General features: G+C 38.6%; 1 protein-coding gene and 1 long non-coding RNA gene across 4 annotated transcripts in view; one reads left to right on the top strand and one right to left on the bottom strand.

The window, feature by feature from the left end:
* The window catches only part of LOC116565015, a 719,225-nt gene that overhangs the window by 240,734 nt on the left and 454,492 nt on the right, over nt 1-23,999 (top strand). The window lies entirely within an intron of this gene.
* Nucleotides 179-18,907, bottom strand: LOC116565023. Its single transcript, XR_004275219.1, has 3 exons — nt 18,895-18,907; nt 3,216-3,225; nt 179-309 (listed from the first exon to the last, which is right to left on the bottom strand). It is a non-coding gene; the product is annotated as an uncharacterized LOC116565023 (long non-coding RNA).

Here is a 23,999-nt window from a genome sequence, read left to right as displayed (position 1 = left end):
GGCTCACACCTGTGTTCCAGCTCTTTGGGAGGCTGATGCAGGAGGATCGCTTGAGCCCAGGGGTTCCAGACCAGCCTAGATCCCATCTCTACCAAACATGAAAAAATTAGCTGGGCACGGTGGCACATACCTGTGAGTTCCAGCTACTCAGAAGGCTGAGGCAGGACTGCCTGAACCCAGGAATTCAAGGCTGCAGTGAGCTATGATCATGCCACTGCACTCCGGCCTGGACAACAGAGCAAGATTCTGAAAATTGCAGCATCCCAAAAGCTGGGGAAAGAGTTTTAAAGAACAAAGAAGGCGAGAAAACTAAAGGTGTAAAAACAGCTAAGAAAATTATCATTAACTTTGGGAAGGAGTTCACTAGTAAAGTAAAGCTGGTTCACCTACAGAGCAGTAGAAACTGGAAAGTCACTGCACCGCAACTCAGTGGACGGAATTCAAATTCCTGTGCTGCTTGCTGGCTGTGGTTCACGTTACACAAATGTCTTCTTCACTCCAAAATTAAGTTTCTTCTTTTATAAATTGGAGACGGTTTTTGTTCTATTTCATAAGGTTATTGTGAGGGTCAAAAGAATGATACCTTTGGAAATATTTTGCAAGCTGAGTTTTCAATGTGACACATTTCCATTATTACAGTCATAATCAGAGCTAGCGAGAAACAAGAGGAAGAATGGTTAATAAAAAGAAAGGTAAATGATGAGAAGAAAAAAGGGGTGATTGGGCAGCAGCTTGAAGAAGAAACGAGGTTTATTTTTATTTGTATATTTATTTATTTATTTATTTATTTATTTATTTATTATGAGTTGGAGTTTTGCCCTTATCACCCAGGCTGCAGTGCAATGGTGCAATCTTGGCTCACTGCAACTTCCACCTCCGGATTCCAGTAATTCTCCTGCCTCAGCCTCAGGTGCTGAGCTCAGCTCTCAGCTCAGTAGCTGTAGCTGAGACTGCAGGCACCCACCACCACACCCAGCTAATTTTTGTATTTCTAGTAGAGACGGGGTTTCACCATATTGGCCAGGCTGGTCTCAAACTCCTGACCTCAGGTGATTTGCCCACCTCAGCCTCCAGAGTGCTGGAATTACAGGGGTGAGGCACCATGCCCAGTAGAAACAAAGATTAATGAGGCATTTGTTTACTTTTGTTTAAAGGTAGGGATACATTGGGCATGGCTGAAGATAGAAGACTTTCATTGTGGAAGACGGGTGACTACAGGTGTAGTGTCCAAGTAAATGAAGGGCCTGATCTTTCAACTTAAGAGAGAAGGCTCTTCCTCTGGGACTGGTGGGAAGTTCAGACCCAGATACAGAGACAGGCACTTGCCAAAAGGAAAATGGGATGAAGTTGCTCTTGTGTGACACTCCGAACATATGCTTGAAGGATAAGGAAAGGCTGTGGAAGAATGGTTAGGGAGAGAGTGATGGGTTCTTGAAGAAGAGCTGGAAGACAGAAATATGGTTTCAGTGACTGCTGTGGTATTATCTTCTAATACTGTAACCGACAGTATTCAGTCCCTTTAGAGGAGTTGTCGAATCCGATGTTGATGACCTCTCCCCTATGTAGTCACTGTGCATTGGCTCAGTTCAAGTTGCATAATATGACCTAACAAGAAAAGGAGTTATGCTTCTGCACAATTGGATTGGATAACAAGGATGGTCACCTCATTATCTGAACTGAAGACTGGAGATAGTTGGATATGGGCTTCATATATATTTTCCAGTTTTGCAAAGCCATGTGGGAGGTAAAGTCTGCACACTAAAATGTTGGATTCTCCAGGATAGTTCCATGGTTTGTAAGTTGGAAGGGAGGGTCTGTTTGAAAATCAGGAGTTTCTTTGAAATGTGAATCATATGATCTGTAAACAAAGTTACCAAAGGGTAACTTCCCTCTCAGATATCATGGGACTTACATTAGAATGTGAAAGTGTAAGGTGGCGATGAGATGGGCATGAGAAGGTGCCTCTATTCTAGCATGGTCGTCATTGGCCGGAACTGAGTGGTGGCTGCCTTAGAAATGACTTGTCCTGTACAGGTTGCTTCAGTTACTACCACTCCCATTAATCTGTCAGATACTGAGGCTGAGGATCAGTTTTCATTCAAAATTACGCAGGATCCCTTGTTTTTCTTATAATAAAAAGGAAGCTCTCTGGTTCATGACTCTATCACAAGTGGAATAAGGAAAGAATGAGAGTTTACACATTTTAACTCTTTTCTTATATGCCTGACTCTGGTAGGCATCTGAGTTTAGGAATCATGCTCTAAGTCAAAGTTATCAAACTCGGTGTTATGTATGACATGGGATATGTCGAGATCAATCCTGAGGTTTGTCAACCACTTAGCAAGTGTAGATAAAGTAGGGATGTTTGTGAATGTTGAACTTTTGACACATTAAAAATTGTTCAGGTGAGGTGTGGTGGCTCACGCCTCTAATCCTAGCACTTTGGGAGGCTGAGGCAGGCTGATGGCTTCAGCCCAGGAGTTTGAGACCAGCTTGCAACATGACAAAACCCCATTTCTATAAAATATTAGCCACATGTGATAGCACATGTCTGTAGTCCTAGCTACTCGGGAGGCTGAGGTGGGAGGATTACCTGATCTCAGGGAGGTGCAGGTTGCAGTGAGCTGAGATTGTGCCACTGCACTCCAGCCTGGAATGAGATCTTGTCTCAAAACACATACACACACACACACACACACACACACATATGTAGTCTCAAATATATATATAATATATATATATTGTCTCTAAATACACACATACAAATATATATATATAAATTTATATATATATATAAATTTATATATATATATATATTTGTGTGTGTGTGTGTGGGTGTGTGTGTGTGCATGTGTGAGAGAGAAACAGAGTTTCACTCTGTCGCCCAAGCTGGAGTGCAGTGGTACAGTCTTGGCTCGCTGCAACCTCCGTCTCCCAGGTTCAAAGCAATTCTCTTGCCTCAGCCCCCCAAGTAGCTGAGATTACAGGTGTGCACCAGCATGCCTGGCTGATTTTTGTATTTTTAGTAGAGACAGTTTCACCATGTTGCCCAGGCTGGTTTTGAACACCTGAGCTTAGATAATCCACCTGCCTTGGCCTCCCAAAGTGCTAGGAGTACAGGCATGAGCCACTGTGCCTGGCCATAATTTCTTTTTCAGAACCACTTTATTGAGGTATAGTTGACAGGGAAAAGGCTTTACATATGTAATGCATACAATTTGATGACTTAGAAATAATTATACACATACGAAACCATCACTACCATCAATGCAATCAATATATCCCTCACCTCCCTCCTGCTTTCTTTATTTTGTGTGTATGTGATGTGAGCACTTAGGATCTCCCTTCTCATCAGAGTTTTAAAGCATATGATACAGTATTGTTTACTATAGACGCTATGCACAGTAGTCTTCTAGGACTAAATTATCTTGCATAAGTGAAAATTTATACCCTTTAATGAAGTGTCCTTGTTCAGCACCCCCACCCTAGCTTCTGGCAGCCTTTATTCTACTCTGTCTATGAGTTGTAGTATTTTTCCTTCTATGTCTGGCTTATTCCGCTTAGCATATATTCTTTCAATTCATTGATGTCATCACAAATGGCAGAATTTCCTTCTTTTTGAAGGCTGAGTAATATTCCATTGTGTATATATATACACCATATTTCCTTTATCCATTCATCTGTTGATGATATTTGGATTGCTTTGGCTAGTGGGAATAATGCTGAAAACCAAATATCTGATAAAGGGCCAATGTAAAAAAAAATAATAAATAAGGAACTCCTGTAACTCAATAGCAAAACCACAAATGACCAGTATAAAAATGAGCAAAGAACCAGAACAGACATGTCGTTAAAGAAGACATGTAAGTGGTCAATAGGTGTATGGAAAACTGCCCAACATCAGCAGTCATCAAATGCAAAGTAAAACCACGATGAAACATCATCTGATATTTGGCAGAAAAAAAAGAAAGATAAGTGTTACTGAAGGTGTTGAACGCTTGCAAACTATTGGTGGAAATGTAAACTGGTACAACTACTGTGGAACAGTACGGAGAGTCTTCAGAAATTAAAAACAGAGCTTACTATTGTATAATCCAACAATTCTTCTTCTGGGTATATATCCCAGAAAGTTTAAATCAAAATCTCAAAGAGATATCTGATATAATTAAGCATTTAAAAACCTTTTCTTTTTTAGAGACAGAGTTTTGCTCAGTCCCCCAGCTGGAGTGCACTGGCACAGACATAACTCACTGCAGCCTCAGATTCCCGGGCTGAAGCAGTCCTCCCACCTCAGCCTCCCAAGGGACTGCTGGCACTTGCTACCATGTTTGGCCAACTTTTAAAGTTTTTTTGTACAGGTGGGGTTTCCCAGTCTGGTAATGAATGATATCTGATGTAATTTAAGCCAGAGAGAAACATCATGTTAGAGTTAGGACAATGAGAATATCAGTGGGATTATTCACACACATAGCGTGTCGTATGTGTCTCAGAGGGAAAAAAGTTGAGAACTATTGCTCTGGCAGATGGTGGAACAATGACTGTGTAGTCGTTTTAGGCAGCGCTGAAAAATCACATGTGATGGAACATTTTCTGCAGAGCTATATTTTGTTCTTAATTTAATTTTTATCAAAGTCAAATGTATACATAGTTTAAAAAATCAATTAGTGTAAGATTCATCATGAAAACCACGTCTACTGACCCCCTTCGCCCTATTTCTCCTCCCCCAAGGCAACATTTAAGTTAAATGAATAATTGATGTTTACATTGCTATCATATAAATTGTATTCATAATTAAATCACAATGTTCCTGTCACACTTTGTTTCTTCTAAACATTGCTTTTTTCTGGACTTAATCGTTGTCTCGTATTTTGTTTGTTAGGTTTTCTTCCTTAAATCATGTATTAGAATTACATCCTTCTCAATATGGTGAGGTCTGCTAGATAATATCAGTTTCATTTTATCTTGGAGACCACCGTCTTGAAGCCTGCCATCCTCTGTCCAATCAAACTAGTTGCTCTCTAGGGTGCTACGTAAGCATCATCCTGGGATTCCCCACTGCCATGGTTCAGTTACTTCACTTTTCTCTTGGGTTGGATCCCACATCTATTTATGCCTCTTTACTCTAATTGTTGTGAATTATGTCCTGGGAGTTTCCTGAGAAAGGATAAGTGCTTTTGATTCCTTACAGGACTCTAAAAAGGTCTGTAGTCTACCATCACACTTGGCTAAGTGCAGACCTCCATTGTAGAAGAAATAATCCCTCTTTTCTGATGACATTGTGTTTTTGAAAATTCTTACTGAGAACTGTGAAGCCATTTTGACTGATGATCTTTCATATATGATCACCTTTTTTTGGTATGTCTATCTTCAAAGTTTTAAAATATCACCATAGCCTGTTAATCCAGTTCTTTTGGGTTTAGAAAAATATCGTTGGCTAATTTCCTTCCCCAAAGTTTTCTTTTTCTGAAACTTTTATTGGTCAGCTTTTAAGGTTCGTAGATTAGTTTTCTATTTTTCTTATTCTTTCTCTCCTGTTTTTCCATTACTTTGTCTTTTGTTTTACATTCAAGAAGATTTTGTCAACTCTGTCCTCTAAATATACTACTAAGTTTCTTAAAGTTTTGCTGCCAGATTTTTTAAGGCTCAAAAGCTCTTTGTTGATCTATTCTTGTTTCATAGATACCATAGTTTTTTATGTATAATTAGTAACCAGAAAATACACTAATAGCATTGCCTCCATTTTAGGAATTTGTGTGTTTAAATATTTTTTATAGAGATTTTAAAAATTATTAGTAATCCTTGACTTTGTGTCATATTTAAAATGTGAGAGTCCAAGAAAATATTGGAAGCAGTGTGTGTGTGTGTCTGTGTGTGTGTGTGTGTGTGTGTGTGTGTGTGTGTGTGTTAGGGGCAGGAGAGGACTCCCCACTGATTGGATTCATTGGCTGTTTCATTGGCAAACCCTTAAATGTCATTATCTTTAGGTGTTAAATCTCAAGCTGGCATTTCTCTGGAGAGAAATTGTTCATTGTCTTGCCTGGATGTGAAAACCTGATTACCAGATCTTGAGGTATTTATCATAAAGGATTTAGGCTGGGGATTCTCAAAACGCAGTCTGTGGACTTCAGGGGCTTCCTAAGATTCTTTCAGGGATTCTAGAGTCAAAACTAATTTCATAATGATACTAAGATCAGATGTTACTTACGTTTTTGTGGTGGTGATATGTGCACTTACGATGCAGCCTCAACCATGGGTAGATTTGCTGGTGCTCAGCACTAACCAGTGTAGTAGCACCAAACACTGCTAGTAGTTATTGTATTCTTCACCACCATGCATTTAACAGCTAAAGCAAAAAACAGAGCCACTTTCATTTAAAAATGTCTTTAGTGAACAGTAAGAGTTTTAATTATTATTTAACCTTGACTCAGATGCACATCTCTGTTATATTTTCTGTGATGAATGGGAAGTACACACAAAGCACCTCAGCAGCATGCAGTGCAGTGATTGTCTCCAGGAAAAGCATTTGTGCTGTTGTTTGAGTTAAAGAACTACCTGCTTTCTTCAAAGAACCTCATTTCTGCTTGGAATAATGACTGACAAAGAATGGTCATTTAGATGTGGCTATTAGTCCTCGAAAGTGGACAAAGTAACCTTAGCACTTCAGGGAAAACAGCTAATGGTATTTGTTGCCAATGATAGAATCTGAGTTTTCAGGAGAAAGTTGAAATCTTGGAAAACTTGTATCCTCCACCGTGAGCTTGAAAGTTTCCTAAGTGGGGTTACCAATGATAGTAACCATGTGATTTTTCAGTATGATATAATACAGTGCACCTATGTTTGAAAGATATGCCGAAATCAATGAACTGGTATTTTACAAATGATCAGTGCAGGATGTTTCCAAAGCATGCATAAGAAAAAATGCAAGATAGGTCAATAAATTTTAATATAGCAGAATACAAAAAGTTCACTGATACAGTTTCAAATTTTGTATTGAAACTCTTCTTTAAGAAACTACCACTCATGAAGTTTCAGTGTGAAGAAAAATATTCACAACTATCTGAAAATATATTATTAAAATAATGCTGTCTTTCTAACTACATATCTCTGCAAAGCTGGATTTTCTTGGTATTCTTCTACCAAAGCAACATATTATGATAGATTGAGTGCAGAAGTGGTTATGAGAACCTATTTTCTATTAAGCCAGACATTAAAGAGATTTGTAAAAATGTAAAAGTGCCACTCTTCTCACCAGTTTTTTTAGTTGTGAAAAATATAGTTGTTTCATAAAAATGTTATTTATATTAATATAGAATGGACTTGCTGTTATTTTAAATGAATTAATAAATATTTATATTTTCAGTTGTAATTTATAATAAAATAAATATCGATACACACAACTAACATAAACAAAAGATCTTTCTGAAAAAATGATCCTCAAAATTCTCAAGAGTATAAAGTGGTCTGGAGAGCAAAATGTTTGAGGGTAGCTGATAGAGACAAATACGTAACCCTCCCCAAACCTAAGTTTTCTCTAAGGCTTCAACCTGCACTTTTTACTATACCAGTGTCTCCTAATTTAGAGAGACACCTCTCTGTTCAAGTGGCTGCCTGGTCGGGGAGGGGCCTGAGAGTCTAACTTTTCTTGGAACAGATTTCCAAGCACTGCATCCTCCTTGCTTTGTGGGTCAGTCTGCTTCCTGTTGTTTCTTTCCGGGCAGACACCTAGGTTCCACTTTCTTCTTTCTGCCAAGCCAGGTGCCATTCATCATTTCATTCCAAACTTTTAATATCGTCTCTTGGTTCTCTGTCATCACCTCTCCCATTCCTTTATCCTTGTGGGTTTATCATTTAAAAAAATACTTTTCTGTCATTTTAGTGGAAACTTTGGAGGCAGTGGAGGTAGAAGCATGTGTTTAACTGGGAGGACTATTTGTTGATTTTGGTATGTGTGCCAACATGTGGAAGCTATTAATTGCTACCTATTTATAACACATTATTTAATTTAAAATATTAAAAACAACTCTATAAATAAATTTAAAATATTCAATAGAAAGAGGATATTTGGTGTATCTGTTAGACATTTTCATATAGAATATTTACATTTTTCCTTTGTTATTTAATTACTTAGAAACAATCAAAAAAGCTTTTGGAGTTCTTTGGGAAAACGGTCCTGTTTTTAAAAACGAACATTTGTACAGTGCTGATGTTCAGCTAGAATTAACTGCATCGCCCACCTAACCAAGTGTAGACCAAAATGATATGTTCACTTTAGGTTTACCCTAGATACAGGTTTTAATATGAAAATGGTGATATTTGGATTTAATATTGACCCTTGTATATTTAAATCTATTGAATAACAGATTGCATTATTGTCAGGGCTTATATAATGTTTCCAAAGTTTGTTACAATGAATGTACTAACCAAGAAAACTTCCAAGGAAGAGTTCAGTGAATTTATGATTCTATGTCATGCCACATCACATTGATTACGCTCTTTGAAGTCAAGGAAATCATAGTTCTATGAACTACAACAAAAAGTGAGAAATAGTTTTCAGTGTTATTCATTTCCCAAGTATAAGAACGCAGGGAGGATGATCAGACTAGAGTCCGGAATTGTTTGATTTTGATGTTAATAGTTATGACACTGGAGACTAGCAACAGGGGGCAAGTAGAGTAAATTGAGATTGCATTTTAGAAGATAAAGATCAGTTGAGAATGGCCTTATAAAGTTGGAAATAAAGAAACAGCCCGGCTGGGTGTGGTGGCTCACACCTGTAATCCCAGCACTTTGGGAGGCTGAAGCAGATGGATCATGAGGTCAGGCATTCGAGACCAGAATGGCCAACATAGTGAAACCTCGTCTTTACCAAAAATACAAAAAAATTAGCCAGATGTGGTGGCACGTGTCTGTAGTCCTGGCTACTTGGGAGACTGAGGCAGGAGAATTACTTGAACCCGGGAGGCAGAGGGTGTAGTGAGTTGAGATCGCGCCCCTGCACTCCAGCGTGGCGACAGAGCGAGACTCTATCTCTAATAAATAAATAAATGAAAATTTAAAAAGAGAAACAACTCACAGAATTCAGAACATCATTAACATCACGGAAAATCTGGAATGCACCTTGAAAATATTCTTTTCCAATACCAGCATTTAATAGATGAGGACATGAAGATCCAGAAATGGAGAGTGAAGGTCTAATTGCTACTTACTAGCAGGTGTATTCGAATCTGGGCTTCCTGTCCCCTAGCCCAGTATTCTCTCCCATGTATCCACTTCATCAGAGACAAAGAGGGTATCATGCCCTGCAGACGGGGGAGAGGACATTGTCAGGTCTGCATTCCGTTCTCTTCTTAGGTATGGAAGTCTTCTCCTTGATCCAAGGCCCAGCTAAAACATGATCTCTATTAAAGCCTCCTAGCTGATTTCGCCTCTGTCACTCACTGTGGTCTTCATGTCTCCTGTGCCCTCTCACATCTGCTGTCCCATGTGATACCTCATATCTGCGGCCCTTCATGGTTGTCTATCTTTAAATGTAGATGCTCTGTCCCCCCAGCTAGATAGTAGTACCCTTGGAGGCAGGACCCTATCAACAGTGACCAAAGTCCTGTATCCGTCAAGGTGACTTGGACTGAAAAGTCAGAGGTGCTCAGCTGCTGTTGCTGTTGTACTGTTGGAAGATCTGGCTGGTTACTACGAACTGAGCAAGAAAAGCTCCTCAGCATGGCAGGGCATTGATATTGTTCAAGCTGCAGCTCAGGAGACAGGCATGCTGCGGAAATAAATAGGAGAACATCACGTACGAACCAGAAAACTCAGGATTTAGTTTTCAGCTCTTTTCAAGCTATTTTCAGGATTCTGCTAAGCACTATGTTATACTTTTTGAAAAACAGAGGTGAGAAGCTGGACATGGTGAGGTTTTTAAAAGAGCAATATTCTATGGCACAGAGAAACCATATGGCTAGTCCTATTTTCTCACCACAAATGCCTCAAAGACAAGGTTGACATATGTGGTTGTTTAGCTGGTTCAGTGCATAAAGGTGCCTGGCCAAGAGACAGGAAGGGACGCTTTTTCTTCCTTCCAAGAAGAAATTCTACCTAGAACACCTCCCAGAGGCTGACTTTTTTCTACCCATGTGACATTTTTAGACTATTACTTTGTTTACACAGAGGGTACTTATGTATGCACACACATATACCTTGTAAACATGTATCTTATATGTGAATGGGTGTGCACATCTCTATCTATCATCTATATATAATCTATGTTGTCCCCAAACTATTTTTTTATCTAAAAATAATAAAAAAGTGACATTTTACTGGTCATTTAGACGTTTAATGTTGTAAGTGCTTCACACATAATCGCATATTTATTCCTCACAGCACTCTCTGAGTGTTGGTACAATTATTCCCATTTTGCAGTTGAAAGCAGCCAAGCACTGCGAGGTTAGGTGACTCGCCCAAGGTTGCAAAGACAATGGAAGGCAAGGCTGAGGTTGGAAACCGGGAGCCTGACGGCAGAGCCTCCCTCCGCTTACGGGAAGACGGAGACCACACGCATGCCTGTTTATGTACTCCGCTCTCCACGATGGCACTTGGAAGACTGACCTGTCAGCAACACTCCTAACGTTTGCCTTATGACTTAGAGGTTCTGAAAACCTTCAGCCTACATTAACCCCTCAGAGGTCGAAGGACCTCTGTCCAGCAAACGGGAATTTTGTTCACATTGCGGAGATGAGGACCTCCATGGTTTGTGACTGAGAGATAAAGTTTTTGGGATTTTACTTCGGCAAGTACAATATAGATCACACTCGTTGGTAACCATATTTAGAGTTTAATCCCATTTAAATGTTTAGTTATGAGAATTAAGTGGTTGCTAACTCCATCCAGAGCATTAGGAGAGCAGCAGTAGTCAGACACCTTGCAGCCTGTCACCTTTAGAGGGGCCCAAGACACATTCTACGGTTTTTACTTCTAACAGCAAGTCTGAAGAGTCACCGGCCCAAGGGCGGAATTTAGGGAGCAGATTTTCTTAGAACCTGACAATACTCAGCAAATGCTCTTTTCCTCTGCTAAATTGGCATTTCCTTCCGTTTCAGTAGCTTTTGATAAATATTTGTTGCATGTTAAAATGATTGCTATCCTTCCAGTTAATTCAGATGTGAGATGTCTGACCCATTCTTGGGCTCTATCCCCTTCTTCCCATCTTTTAAACATCATTCCTCAGTTCCCGCAGCTGCTTCCTTTGTACGAAGTTTTGAATTCCTTAGTACCCAATGATACCTATGAGTTTGTTCTCAGCCACTCCCAGTGACATTTGCCAACAAATTGTTTCTTGAGTCATTGATTTCTTCAGGCCATTCAATATCACACGTTAATATTGGCTTCCCTTTGTCTTTTGGAATTGAATACAGACTTCAGAGCCCTTCACTCTAGCTGTTTTCTCCATGAGAGGCAGGAGAAAATGGAGTTTAAAATGACATGGTCTATGATCTCTATGGACTAGCTTTGGATTTTCCCGGCCATTTACGATTTGTGTAGTCTAGAACAAGTCTCATAATATCTGAGTTTGTTTCTTAACTTCATAATTACATGGTTTTGAAAAAAAATATTATATGTAAAGTACCAACAACAGTGCTTGGAGCTATAATAGATGCTCAATATTGAGAGTTATTTTGGTTAAGATGGTGGTTGCAGTGATAAAGACAGACCTGGATCTCAGGCTCCCTATGGAGCCTGCTCATCTCTGGTCCTTATTTTGTTGCTCTCCTGCCTATACGACCTCCCCATCCTTCCCTTTATTTTGTGTATGTGAATATGTATTTGTGATTAGTTTAAGACGAGCAACAATATGACCTTATTTTAAATCTACTTTATTTGGAGATTTAATACAAGTACATGCAATTACAGAGTTCAGAAAGGATATGTGAAAAGACAAGTTTCCCTTCTGGCCCACAGTTCCCCTCTCCAGAGGCAACCTCTGTAATGATTTCTTAAATGTAAAAGGTATCATTTACACTTTGCTTTAATTTTTAAAGTAAAATACATCTCATAGATTGTTTCAGATCAGTACATCTGCTTCATCTCTTTAACATCCTTTATTTTTATGTTGCTCTTCACTTTTAAAGAGCTTAGGGTTAGTTAGAAGACTTATCTTCATAGTCATCATTTTAATTTCTAGGAGGAAGATATTATTGGCTCAAATTTATAAAGTATAGCAATAATTATATCATAATATTTTAGTCTCTTAGGAATTTATTAATCTAAGGAAATATTTTTAAATTCTAATTAAAGAGGCTGAAATGTATCCGTTTTGTTAAAAATTGCAAGACTGGCCGGGCGTGGTGGCTCACGCCTGTAATCCCAGCACTTTAGGAGGCTGAGGCGGGTGGATCATGAGGTCAAGAAATTGAGACCATCCTGGCCAACATGGTGAAACCCCGTCTCTACTAAAAATACAAAAAAATTAGCTGGGCATGGTGGTGCGTGCCTGTAGTCCCAGCTACTCAGGAGGCTGAGGCAGGAGAATTGCTTGCACCCGGGAGGCAGAGGTTGCAGTGAGCCTAGGTCACGCCACTGCACTCCAGCCTGACACCTGGTGACAGAGTAAGACTCTGTCTTAAAAAAAAAAAAAAAAAAATTGCAGGACATATACAAAATTGGTTTCAGGTAAAACAATATCTGACTTTATTGCCCTGGAGGGCAGGTGTATTTATCACTCATGTCTGCATCTCTAGTCTCTAGCAGGCTGCTCAATATTTAGGAGGAATTCAGCAAATGTCCAATGAATTTAAAAATGTGTGAATAAAGAAGTTAATGAAGTGCACACCAGGTTTATGAAATGATTATGTGCAGAAAATATATACCTGAGAGTCATTAGTTTACAGCCTTCTTTATAAAGGAGAAGTAGCTTGTGGCAATAAATAATCCAGTACATACATCTAGAAAAGAAAAAGCATCCTTTGAACTTAGGCTAATCCATCTCTTTCATAAAACTCCACTTTAGTTGGTTTGGTGTGATTTAAGTTCTGATGCAAATATGTGTCATGTACTCATGAATGCAATGAAGTACTCATGAATTACTTAATAGGAAGTATTAAGGTGCTGAGTCATGGACCCTGTTCTAATCAAGTTGATATGGGGAGTTTGAAAAAAGCTAGATGTTAGGGTTCACATTTGTCTTTAAGACATTTGTAAGCTATGTTGACATTTTCTAGATAAGCCATGCCTGGTTGTACCGAGAACATTTGATTAGAGAACATTCTCAAGACCTACCGAAGTCAGGATCAACCATTGCAAATTTTTTCCCAAATTTTTACTATTTTAATAAACACTTAAAATTAGTGTGCTTTCAAAATATGAGGAAAGTAAAGAGGTACTTTGTTGCAAAGTGTAGCTTCAAGTGTCTAGATAAGTTAGAAGAGAAAGTGAGCTAAGCAGCTGGCCATACAGAGTGTAAAAATAGACCTTTGCTATGAATACAAAGAGCCACGTAGTCCAATAAGTAAACACACATGAAAGGTATTTCTTATTCCTGTCAAAAACTTGTAAAAATAAGCAGCAATAATTCCTACACAATTACCAAAAACAAATGGAAAATTAATACCCAATGGTGATGAATTTGTGGTTTAGTGAACTTGAATATTGCTGATAGCACCATCATATGATATTGCCCCTCTGAAAGCCAATGTAGCAATGTATTAAAAGCCACAAAAATATTTAAATCTTGTATTTCATACATCCAAGTTAATTTTATTTTATAATTAATTATTACATTAATAATTATAATTTTATTTATTTCAAGTTAATTGTTCAAAAAACGGAAACATTTATATACATATTAAGAACAACCTTATCTGTGATAAGACAAAAATAGAAACAAGCTACATACCAGCATCAAGGTTTAGTGCAGGGGTCCCCAGCCCCCAGGGCATGGACCAGTGGTCCCTGGCTCTTTGGGAACTGGGCTGCACAGCAGAAGGTGCGTGGCAGGTGAGCGAGCATCATTGCCCAAGCTCTGCGTCCCAATCAGCAGCAGCATCAGATTCTCACAGGAGTGCAAACTCTGTTGTGAACTGCCCCCGCGAAGGATCTGGGTTGACTGCTTCTTATGAGAATCTAACTAATGCCTGGTGGTCCGAGGTGGAGCAGTTTCTTCCTGAAACCATTCCTCATTCCCTCACCTCCCCTCTCCATGGAAAAATTGTCTTCCACAAAACTGGTCCCTGCTACCAAAAGGGTTGGGGACCGCTGGCTTAATGTATGGCCTATATGCTAAAGGTATATTGTTCATCATTAAGAATGACTATAAAGGCTTTGCTTCAGTATGTTAAACTGTTTGTAAAATAAATGAAAAACGCAGATATTCGTGATGAATACAAATTTGTAAATTATGCACACTTAGGAGTAACTAGAAGAAAATACCAAATGAAGAATTTCATTGATACAGGTGGCAGAGTTGGTAGACAAATATTTTATCTTAATATTGTTCTAATTTTAAGCAGTAAATATGAATAGTAATTTTTCAAATAATATCATTGACATCATTTATACTATTTGTGTAAAACGAATAGCAATTTAAATCAGACTTTTTCACTTAGCTTATGCTGTTTACCTGAGATCAACCTAAAACAATCCCATCATAAGTGGCAAATCATTTGCTGGAACAGTGCTCCAGAGAATTAAACATTGGGTGAATGAGATTTTGTTTTATGTTTATTTCCCTCCATGTTTGAAGTGAGAAGTAGAAGGTGGCTCCTTGGTAATATCCAGTGCAGTCCCTTCCCCTTAACTCCACTTGCTACAGGGACCTGTCTTTTATGTCACCAATCTGACTGGTGTCCCTATTAGAAAAGGAGATTTGGACACACAAAAGGACCCCAGGGATGCATACACACAGAAAGAAGGCCTTGTGAGAACACGGAGAAGACAACCATCAGTAAACCAAGGGAGACGTCTTAAAAAAACTCACTTCTGCCGGCACGTGGATCTTAGCCCTCTAGCCTTCCGAAGTGTAAGAAAATAATTTTTTGTTTTTTATGCTACTCAGTCTGTGGTATTTTGTCATGTCAGTCCTAGCAAACTAATGTGGATGATTATCTGGCCTTTGGTTAAATTTCAATGACAGAAAACTTGTGACCTGCCAAGGCCACCCAATTTTATATTGGGTTAGCATCAATTATTTTACAGATCTTTCTAATATTGAGCTAAAATTTTCCTCATTGTAACTTCTCAATGAACCTAATTCTGGCCTCCAGAAACATAAAACAAATCTCATCTTCAATGACATTTCCCAAGTATCTGAAGGTAATTATTTCCCTATGAAGACCATTTTCTTGGGACGTCCGCCACCCCCAGTTCCTGTCACTGTCCTCATTGGCTGTATTTTTAAGCCCTCTTTTTACAGTGAGGATGTTCTTTTCAATCTTACAAGCATCTGTTTGAAGGATATTTGAAAGCATTTCCAGGTTGAATATTTTGATCACTAATGTACCAAACAGGCCTATTTCTTTTGGGGAGATTGAAATTTACGGTGAGAGAGGGAACTTGCAATTTGTACCAATTTGTACAGCCTTTTTTTAATGAGACATGTTAAACAGAGGACTGATCATACATTTAAAGTAGAAACATGGAGAATAGGCACCACGGCTCCTTACAACCAGGCAAAACCTGTCATTCTTTGTGCTTATAAATAGAAATCTGCTTTTTTGTATCCTGTGTAATGTTAATTTAAGTTATATTTAAAGACAATTTGCGGTGGCTCATTCCTGTAATCCCAGCACTTTGGGAGGCTGAGGCTGGTGGATCATGAGGTCAGGCATTCGAGACCAACCTGGTCAACATAGTGAAACCCCGACTCTACTAAAAATAAAACAAATTAGCTGGGCATGGTGGTGGGTGCCTGTAATCCCAACTACTCGTGAGGCTGAGGCAGGAGAATCCCTTGAACCCGAGAGGAGGAGGTTGCCGTGAGCCGAGATTATGCCACTGCACTACAGCCCAGGTGACAGTGAGAGACTACATCTAAAAAAAATAAAAAAGGCAATTTAAAATATATAGTGATTGAGTTAATTTTAAAACTGTTAATATATATAAATTAATCTATTATGTATTATGTGAATGGTTTAGATGAGGAAAAAATGTAGAAACCACCTATATTCATTTGAATGATCAAAAATTCAGTCAAATTTTTGAGAATTTGCATTTGTAATGTTTGCCTCTCCTTTAACAAATGCTTATACAACTGTATTCTTTAAAATTAGGCCGACTTTGTTTGTTTTTTGAGATGGAGTTTCATTCTTATTGCCCAGGCTGGAGTGCAGTGGCACGACCTCAGCCCACTGCAACCTGTGCCTCCTGGGTTCAAGCTATTCTCCTGCCTCAGCCTCCCAAGTAGCTGATATTACAGACGTGTGCCACCATGCCTGGCTAATTTTGTATTTTTAGTAGAGACAAGGTTTCACCATGTTGGTCAGGCTGGTCTCGAACTCTTGACCTCAAGTGATCCACCCACCTTGACCTCCCAAAGTGCTGGGATTACAGGCATGAGCCACCATGCCTGGCTAGCCCCACTTTTATATATCCTCTTTTTAACCTCATCCTTCCAGCCAGTTGATGGCACAACAGTTATTAGTGACCCTGGCTGGTGAAATATCAGTTTCCATGGCTTCACTACAGTATATACTGTTTAGATTGCAATCCCAAAGACACTTAGAATAAGGTTCCTGAAACTTAGAAAATTTATACACACAAGACACAATTTAAAAAAAACAACAAACTCTCTGAGTGATGTGTTCTTTTCCTTAAATGTATATCTAATGGCCAGTCTATTGGATTGTGCAGTGTCATAGAATTTAACTTTGGGAAATACCAGAGAGATCGTTGTCAGCCTCTCCTGAATTACTCTTAGAATGTAAATCAAGTTTTAATCTGAGTGTTCACGAATAACTGAATGCTACTAATTGGTGAAAGCATTTGAAGTTTTCTTTATTTCTCAAGTTATCCTATAAATGACTAAATATTGCCTTGACAGTAACTTCATAATTCCAATGATGAGCTTAAGTGGTCTAGGGCTTTGCTACTCCAAGTGTGGGTTTATACCAGTAGCATCTCATTACCTGGGGGTTTGTTGGAAATGCAGAACCTCAGTCCCCACTGCAGACTTACTGAATCTGAATGAACATTTAGCAAAAATCCAGGCGATGTGAATGCACAGTGAAGTCTGAGAAGCACTGGTCTAGAGGCACAGCTTCCAACATTTTTCAGGGAAACAGCCATACTCATCATCTGTCAGGTACCTCATGAACTACTAGCTTAAGTTCATGGTTTCAACATTAAATCATACTACATTCAATTGGATTATTTCGCATCTCTGCAAAGCTTTGGTTTTGCCAGTTTCTGTGATGAAAACAATTCCCATGCTAAAATTAATAAGAATAGAAAATGAGAGTGGTGATATCCAATCAGATTCCAAGTTTTAAGAAGTTAGCTAGGCCAGGTGCAGTGGTTCATGCCTGTAATCCCAGCACTTTGGGATGCTGAGGCAGGTGGATCTCTTGAGATCAGGAGTTCAAGACCGGCCTGGCCAACATGGCAAAACCCTGTCTCTACTAAAAATACAAAAATTAGCTGGGCATGGTGGCAGGTGCCTGTAATCCCAGCTACTCAGGAGGCTGAGGCACAAGAGTCACTTGAACTAAAGAGGCGAAGGTTGCAGTGAGCCAAGATCACGCCACTGCACTCCAGCCTGGGTGATAGAGTGAGATTCCAACCCACCCCCCCCCAAAAAAAGTTATATCCCATTAGTAAGTAACTGTGGTTATCTAAGGATAAAAAAACATTTTTGTTTCAACTTATGTATGCTTTTTGTCAAATGACTACCAGATGATTAGGACATAAATGCTGATTAAGTTGTTTGGACCTCATTACTTAATAGATGAAATTTTTCTGACTAAGCAGTGCTATGAAAAAAATTACTGAGCTGTTAGAGTACCATGAACTAAGACATTTGGGAGCCTTTGGTCTAGAGCACTGTCTCAGAAAGATGAAAAAAATTACTGAGCTATTAGAGTACCATGAACTAAGACGTTTGGGAACCTTTGGTCTAGAGCATTGTCTCTGAAAGATGAAAATAATTAGTGAGCTATTAGAGAACCATGAACTAAGACATTTGGGAGCCTTTGATCTGGAGCACTGTCTCAGAAAGATGAAAATAATTACTGAGCTATTAGAGTACCATGAACTAAGACACTTGGGAGCCTTTGGTCTAGAGCACTGTCTCAGAAAGATGAAAATAATTACTGAGCTATTAGAGTACCATGAACTAAGACATTTGGGAACCTTTGGTCTAGAGCACTGTCTCAGAAAGAGCAACATAAAGGCTATTACATTGTCAAATAACCTTGGGAAATGCTGCATGGTTATTTGTTTTTGAAGGAGACAAGCTCAAGGCAAGTGGCCTGGGGCTCAGAGCCATTCCAGAAGGGGCCAGGAGTATAAAGAGAAAGCAGGAGAGATGGGCAGACATGTGTCCCAATGAGAATGAAAGGGCAGACCTCTGGTAGAGTAAGCTTCATGACACCTGTGCACTCACTCCATGCTAAGAGGAAGAACAATTCCAAAGATAAGCTTTCTAATACACTGTCAATTTTGATTGGGATAGCCCATGAATTAGGTGGTGGGCTGATCCTATAGATCAAAGACCTTTAGTAGCTACAGCTTAGGAAGTAAGCAAGGATGCTTTGGCTAATAATTGTAAGAAGAAAATCACTAAATGTAATGACAGCAGTAATAGCAATTACAGCAGAGTAATAAAAATAAGTGTAGGAAAATTTGTGTTCCAGCTACTTTTTTAAGTGCTGTATTTATATTAACTTATTTATCATCCTAAAATTCATTCACTTACTCAATAAACAGTTATTAAATGCCTCCTGTGTGCAAGGTGCCATGAGCAAAATAGATAAAACCTCCTTCCCTTTTGAATTGTATTTTAGTGAAAAGAAAAAGACAATTATTGATATAAAAAATGAGTAATTAATAAATTACATCGTATATTAGAAAGTGAGAAATGGTATTTTAAAAGTAGACAGGGCAAAGGAAATCTCAGTAGTGCTGGGGTAGGTGGGGATCAATCTGCCTCTGTTAAATAGAGAAGCCAGAACCACTTGCAGTGAGGTGGGATTAAGCCGTCTTGAAGGAGAAGACGCATGAGCAGGCAGATACCTAGGGGAGGAGGATTCCAGGCTGTGGGAATGGCTAGAACAGCGGCCTCCATGTAGGAGTGTGTCTCCGTGTTCTGGAGCAGGAAGATCAGTGTGGCTAATGCTTGCAGGCTATCATAAGGCACTGAACTTCCACTCAGACTTCAGTGTGAAGCCATTGCATGAATTTGATCAGAAGAGGAACTTGGCTTGACTAAATTTTAAATGGATCACTCAGCCACATTGATAATAGATTTGTGGTGCAGGAATTAGAAGACTTTTGAAATGATAGTGGTGGGGTCAAAGATGGCAGTCATGGAAGTAATGAAAAGTGGCCAAATTCTTACATTTATGTTGAAGGCACAAAGAAATTAAGTAACTTATCCAAGGTTACAAGGTTAATAAATGACAGAATTGGGGTCTGAACCCAGAAAGTCCAGACTCAAAAACTGCTCTGACACATAGTATGGGCTGACCTGTAAAAAGAGATGGTGAGAACTCATACGTGGGAGTTGAACAATGAGAACACATGGACATAGGGTGGGGAGCATCACACACCGGGGCCTGTCGAGGGTAAGGGGGGGTTACAAGAAGGGGACAGCATTAGGAGAAATGCCTAATGCAGAAGATGGGTTGATAGGTGCAGCAAACCATCAGGGCACGTGTACACCTATGTAACAAACCTGCACATTCTGCACATGTAGCCCAGAACTTAAAGAGTAATAATAATAAAAAGACACGGTGAGAAGACAGGCAGAGCTTTCTGATAATTATGCGCGGAAGGCAGTGGTTTTCTATGGGGGGGTCTAAGTTGAAAATTGAAAGCCATTTGTCTGTGATGAGCAGGGTTGCTTCATACATGGGAGCAGGGTATTTAATAAAAATGACGTTTAAACCCCTTCTAATTCTACGATTCCCGAATTCCAAATATAGAATGAAACAGTTTATACTGTTTGTCAATAGAAATTGGCAATTCTAATGATTACTATTTTGAAAACCATTTTCTTGCCTTCATCTAGTTTACCAAGGTATAAACAATGGTAGATTTGGCCCCTGTTCCCAAGGAAAGGATGAAAAGTTGATTAATCTGATGAAACTCTGTTGTGACTAAAAATAAACCCATGAAATTGCCATTTTGCATTCGAACTTAAAAACATTTACATATTTGCAGTGCAAATGCCATTACTAGGTAGTTTGGAGATATAAAATCATAAAATAATAAGGGATAGTCACAGATTAGGATGATGCATGATCATTGCATAAAACCCTTCAGTACTCCTCTATGGGTCTGGCTAATTGTTCAAACATTCGAGGAACTATTCCCTGTATGTGTGCATTGTTGGCATGCCACTGGAGTATTAGAGTATTTGTGTTAGTTTATGAATAGTACATGACTCTGTTTCTGGTAGAGCTGTGGGTTGATGTGCTAGGTGGTGATCCAAAGATATGGTTTCATCTAAGTAGTTTTCAATGTTCTTTACCTTAATGTCAAAGTGTTTTGAACAAACTCCTGCTAGGTGTGATATTTCTTGCTGTGAGCAATATACAGTGAGTCCGTAAAACCTACCGAGTACTGCTAGTGTACTTGGTGGGGCAGGAAATAGGACAACCTGGGAAGAATTTGGGGGCTCCTTGTGTTGTACCAGGAAAGACCAAAGAGACCAGGCAGATGCGTGTAGCTTGGTAGAGCAGGAAGAAAGGCTGGAGTCTATCCTGACAATTGGCAAAGAAATGCCAGAGCCTCTATGTAGAAGAAAAGCTATTGAAATTCAGCCTGTTTCTGAAGGTGGGAAGTTGTAGGTTACTACGCTTTCCTGGATTTGAGTATATCTGGAGTGCTGTTGGTTAGTCTTTTCAAAGAAGGAAAATTAAGCCCAAAAAGAAGAAAGAAAAAAATAGACTCTTTTCCCCCTACCCACATACTACCTATAGAATGGAATCTGTGATACTGACCCTGTTGGGCTTGATTCTGTTTTTTAAAAATACAAAAAGTAAACTTGTTTCTTTTTTTACACTGATGTGTCTGTGTGTGTGTGTGTGTGCATGTGTGTGTACTTTCATCATGCAAATATTCCAAAGACCTAGCAGAGAGCCATTAGTTACTTGAGGCAGTTTGCCAGCCTACTGTAGAGCATTAAGTTCAGATCTTAATGGTGACTTCTTGTCATTTGAGACTGTTTGAATAACATATCAAAGGAAGAGAATCTCAAATAACTTGTCTAAATTTAGTAAAGAAACCTCTTCTCCCTGGTAATTTTGCTTTGTGTTTCTTTTGGAGCACCATAGACATAAGAAAGAGCACGAAGAATTTCAAATCTGATACTTTACTTTTTGAAAAGCTGTGGCTTTCTTTCAGGTTTTGTTTGAGACTAGCAACTGATGTCTGAGCCATGAAACAAAGCCATATCGATCTTACCTCTTGCAATGTAAAATTGTTTTCCCATTTGGACTCTTGCTGTTTAATTCTTAGTGCAATTTTAATGAGTTCTTTTTGTTTGTCTTCTTCCTATGTAATATGCAGTCAATGTACTGTTTTAGAATTTTAGATCAACTTTTATAATTCCCAAAAATTAATTGTAGAAAGCGTTTCACTTTGTGAATGTGTACATGTAGAGAACTAGCACCCCCTAGTGTATTAAAAGCCCCCAAAGGTGTGATCTGGATTTAATAAGCTAATAACAAACAGGAATGTGTTCTAATGGACAAGTTATTTGTTAACTTTTCCTACTGGTATTATGACATAATTTGTTTAGGCACAGGGAAAGTGTTTCTTAAAATTAATAAAAATTATAACCAAATAATGAAAATCATATTTCAAACATTAAAACTAAAATTTATAAACCATCATTGGCATTTGAGCTGTTGGTGATATTTAAAGGCTGTGAAATAAAGCATCAATCTGTGGTCATGTTGCTAATTTTCTAAATTCTCTCTCAGAAAATTTCAGCAACATACTTGTTTCTGGGAGGCTACAAAATGGAAAGTGTTTAGGATTTTTCTTGTTTTGGTGACTGTTGTACTGCGTGTTGTCTACTGAAACTGTAAACTGAAAATTATAGCTTTATTCCAGAGAGAGAGAGAGAGAGGACTTACTCCAACAGATGGCATCAAAACACCGGTCTAAACTGTATGATCGCTGATTGTTAATTGCATCCGTAAAACAATCCTTTTAAACAGAGTAATACATTTTATCATACAGATTATAGTTCTATACTTTTTGGTTTTTCAATGTATGTTAACATTTTCTGCTCCAATATAAGATTTGTGCTTGTATAATTATCGGATTAAACAACAGAACAACAGTGACTCAGTCATTTTAGGAAACAGGCACAAGGGAGATAGGGAACCATAAATCGTATTTTTTAGGACATTGTACCTGAGAAATATTTGGGTTTTATCAGGTTATATTAAAAGGAAGAATGGGCTAGAGCTCACCCTCACCAAATTAAAACAGTGGAAACCTATAAAACATCCTAAATATACACAAAACATACACTGTGCTTTAAAATGTATCTCACTGTAGGAAGAAATGTTTCATTTACATAGACCTTTGAAATGAAAAGGAAATCTAAAAGATACATAATAAGAAAGAAGTGTTCTCTTAAAAATTAGAGATTAAGGCACACAGCTTCCTTTCTGAAATGGTTTCCACGAAAGCCTATGTAGAAGCAGAGGGGTGGATTTGATGACATGGTGAAGACAGACCATTTTAGTAAGATTTTTCCATGATATAGATGGTGTTGGGCAAATGGAATATGAAGATTAGATCTTGTGTTGCCTCTTCACCCTGGGTGATTCAAAGCTGGGAGCCTGAAATTCAGAGATGTGGAAAGGATGTTTAACATTTATGTCATCATGAGATGGCTTTTTGGTTCATAGGTACCACATCAGATTCTCCTCTCTACATCTAATATATTAAGGATGAATAAAAGTAATGGATGCCAAACTCCTGCTATTTCCATTTTTCGTCCCATCCTCTGGGAAAGGATTACAGACAGGGGAATAGACTAGCTCATTTAGCTGGAAATATGTATGTATTTAATAAGTCAAATTGTGATGATTCCATTTCTAGGTTTTCAGGTATCTTTACCTGATACATAAGTACCATTAAGATAATACTTTGCTTAGGAAGTTCCATTTATCAGAAATTATTAACAATTTTGAATCTGTATAGAAAATCTCAAAACTGGGAACATGAATTTAACTATAAGGGCTATCTAGTAGCAAAAAGACATATCTTTAAAAGTCTACAAGAAACCCTTGCCTAGAACCACATTTTTAATTTTAGAAAGAATTCTAACAAAACATTGTTTTCCTTGATATTGAAGCCTAAAATAGAAAGGCAAGTTACTAGTGGTAAGCATAAGGAGTTACATCTGAAAAACTGTGTTCATAATTCAAACATTTACTAATTACAAAGGAAAAATAGTTACTTGGAATATTTCAGCCAACACCACCGTACCCAAGTGATCAAGGTTAACATCATCAGGAATAAGACATATCGCATCACAAGCCCTCTGATGTGATCACCAAAGAAAGGGCATGACCTTCCTTGTGTTGTAACATTTCCTACCAAAAATATATGACCTCAATATAATCATTAGAGAAGTCAGACACATTGAAGAACAGCCTATGAAATAAACTGACTAGTGATCATCAAGAGTGACAGGATCGTGACAGGCAAGTACAGACCAAGGACCCTCACAGAGGAGAGGATACTAAGGAGACAAAAAAGTTAAACTCCGTGGGGCTCCGGGTTGGATCCTGGAGCACAAAATTGGCATTAGTAACTGGTAAAATCTGAAT

The sequence above is a fragment of the Sapajus apella genome, unplaced genomic scaffold (genome assembly GCF_009761245.1).
Source record: "Sapajus apella isolate SASKATOON/1434 unplaced genomic scaffold, GSC_monkey_1.0 scaffold38, whole genome shotgun sequence".
Classification (NCBI taxonomy): Eukaryota; Metazoa; Chordata; class Mammalia; order Primates; family Cebidae; genus Sapajus; species Sapajus apella.
This window is presented reverse-complemented; position numbering and strand designations above follow the sequence as displayed.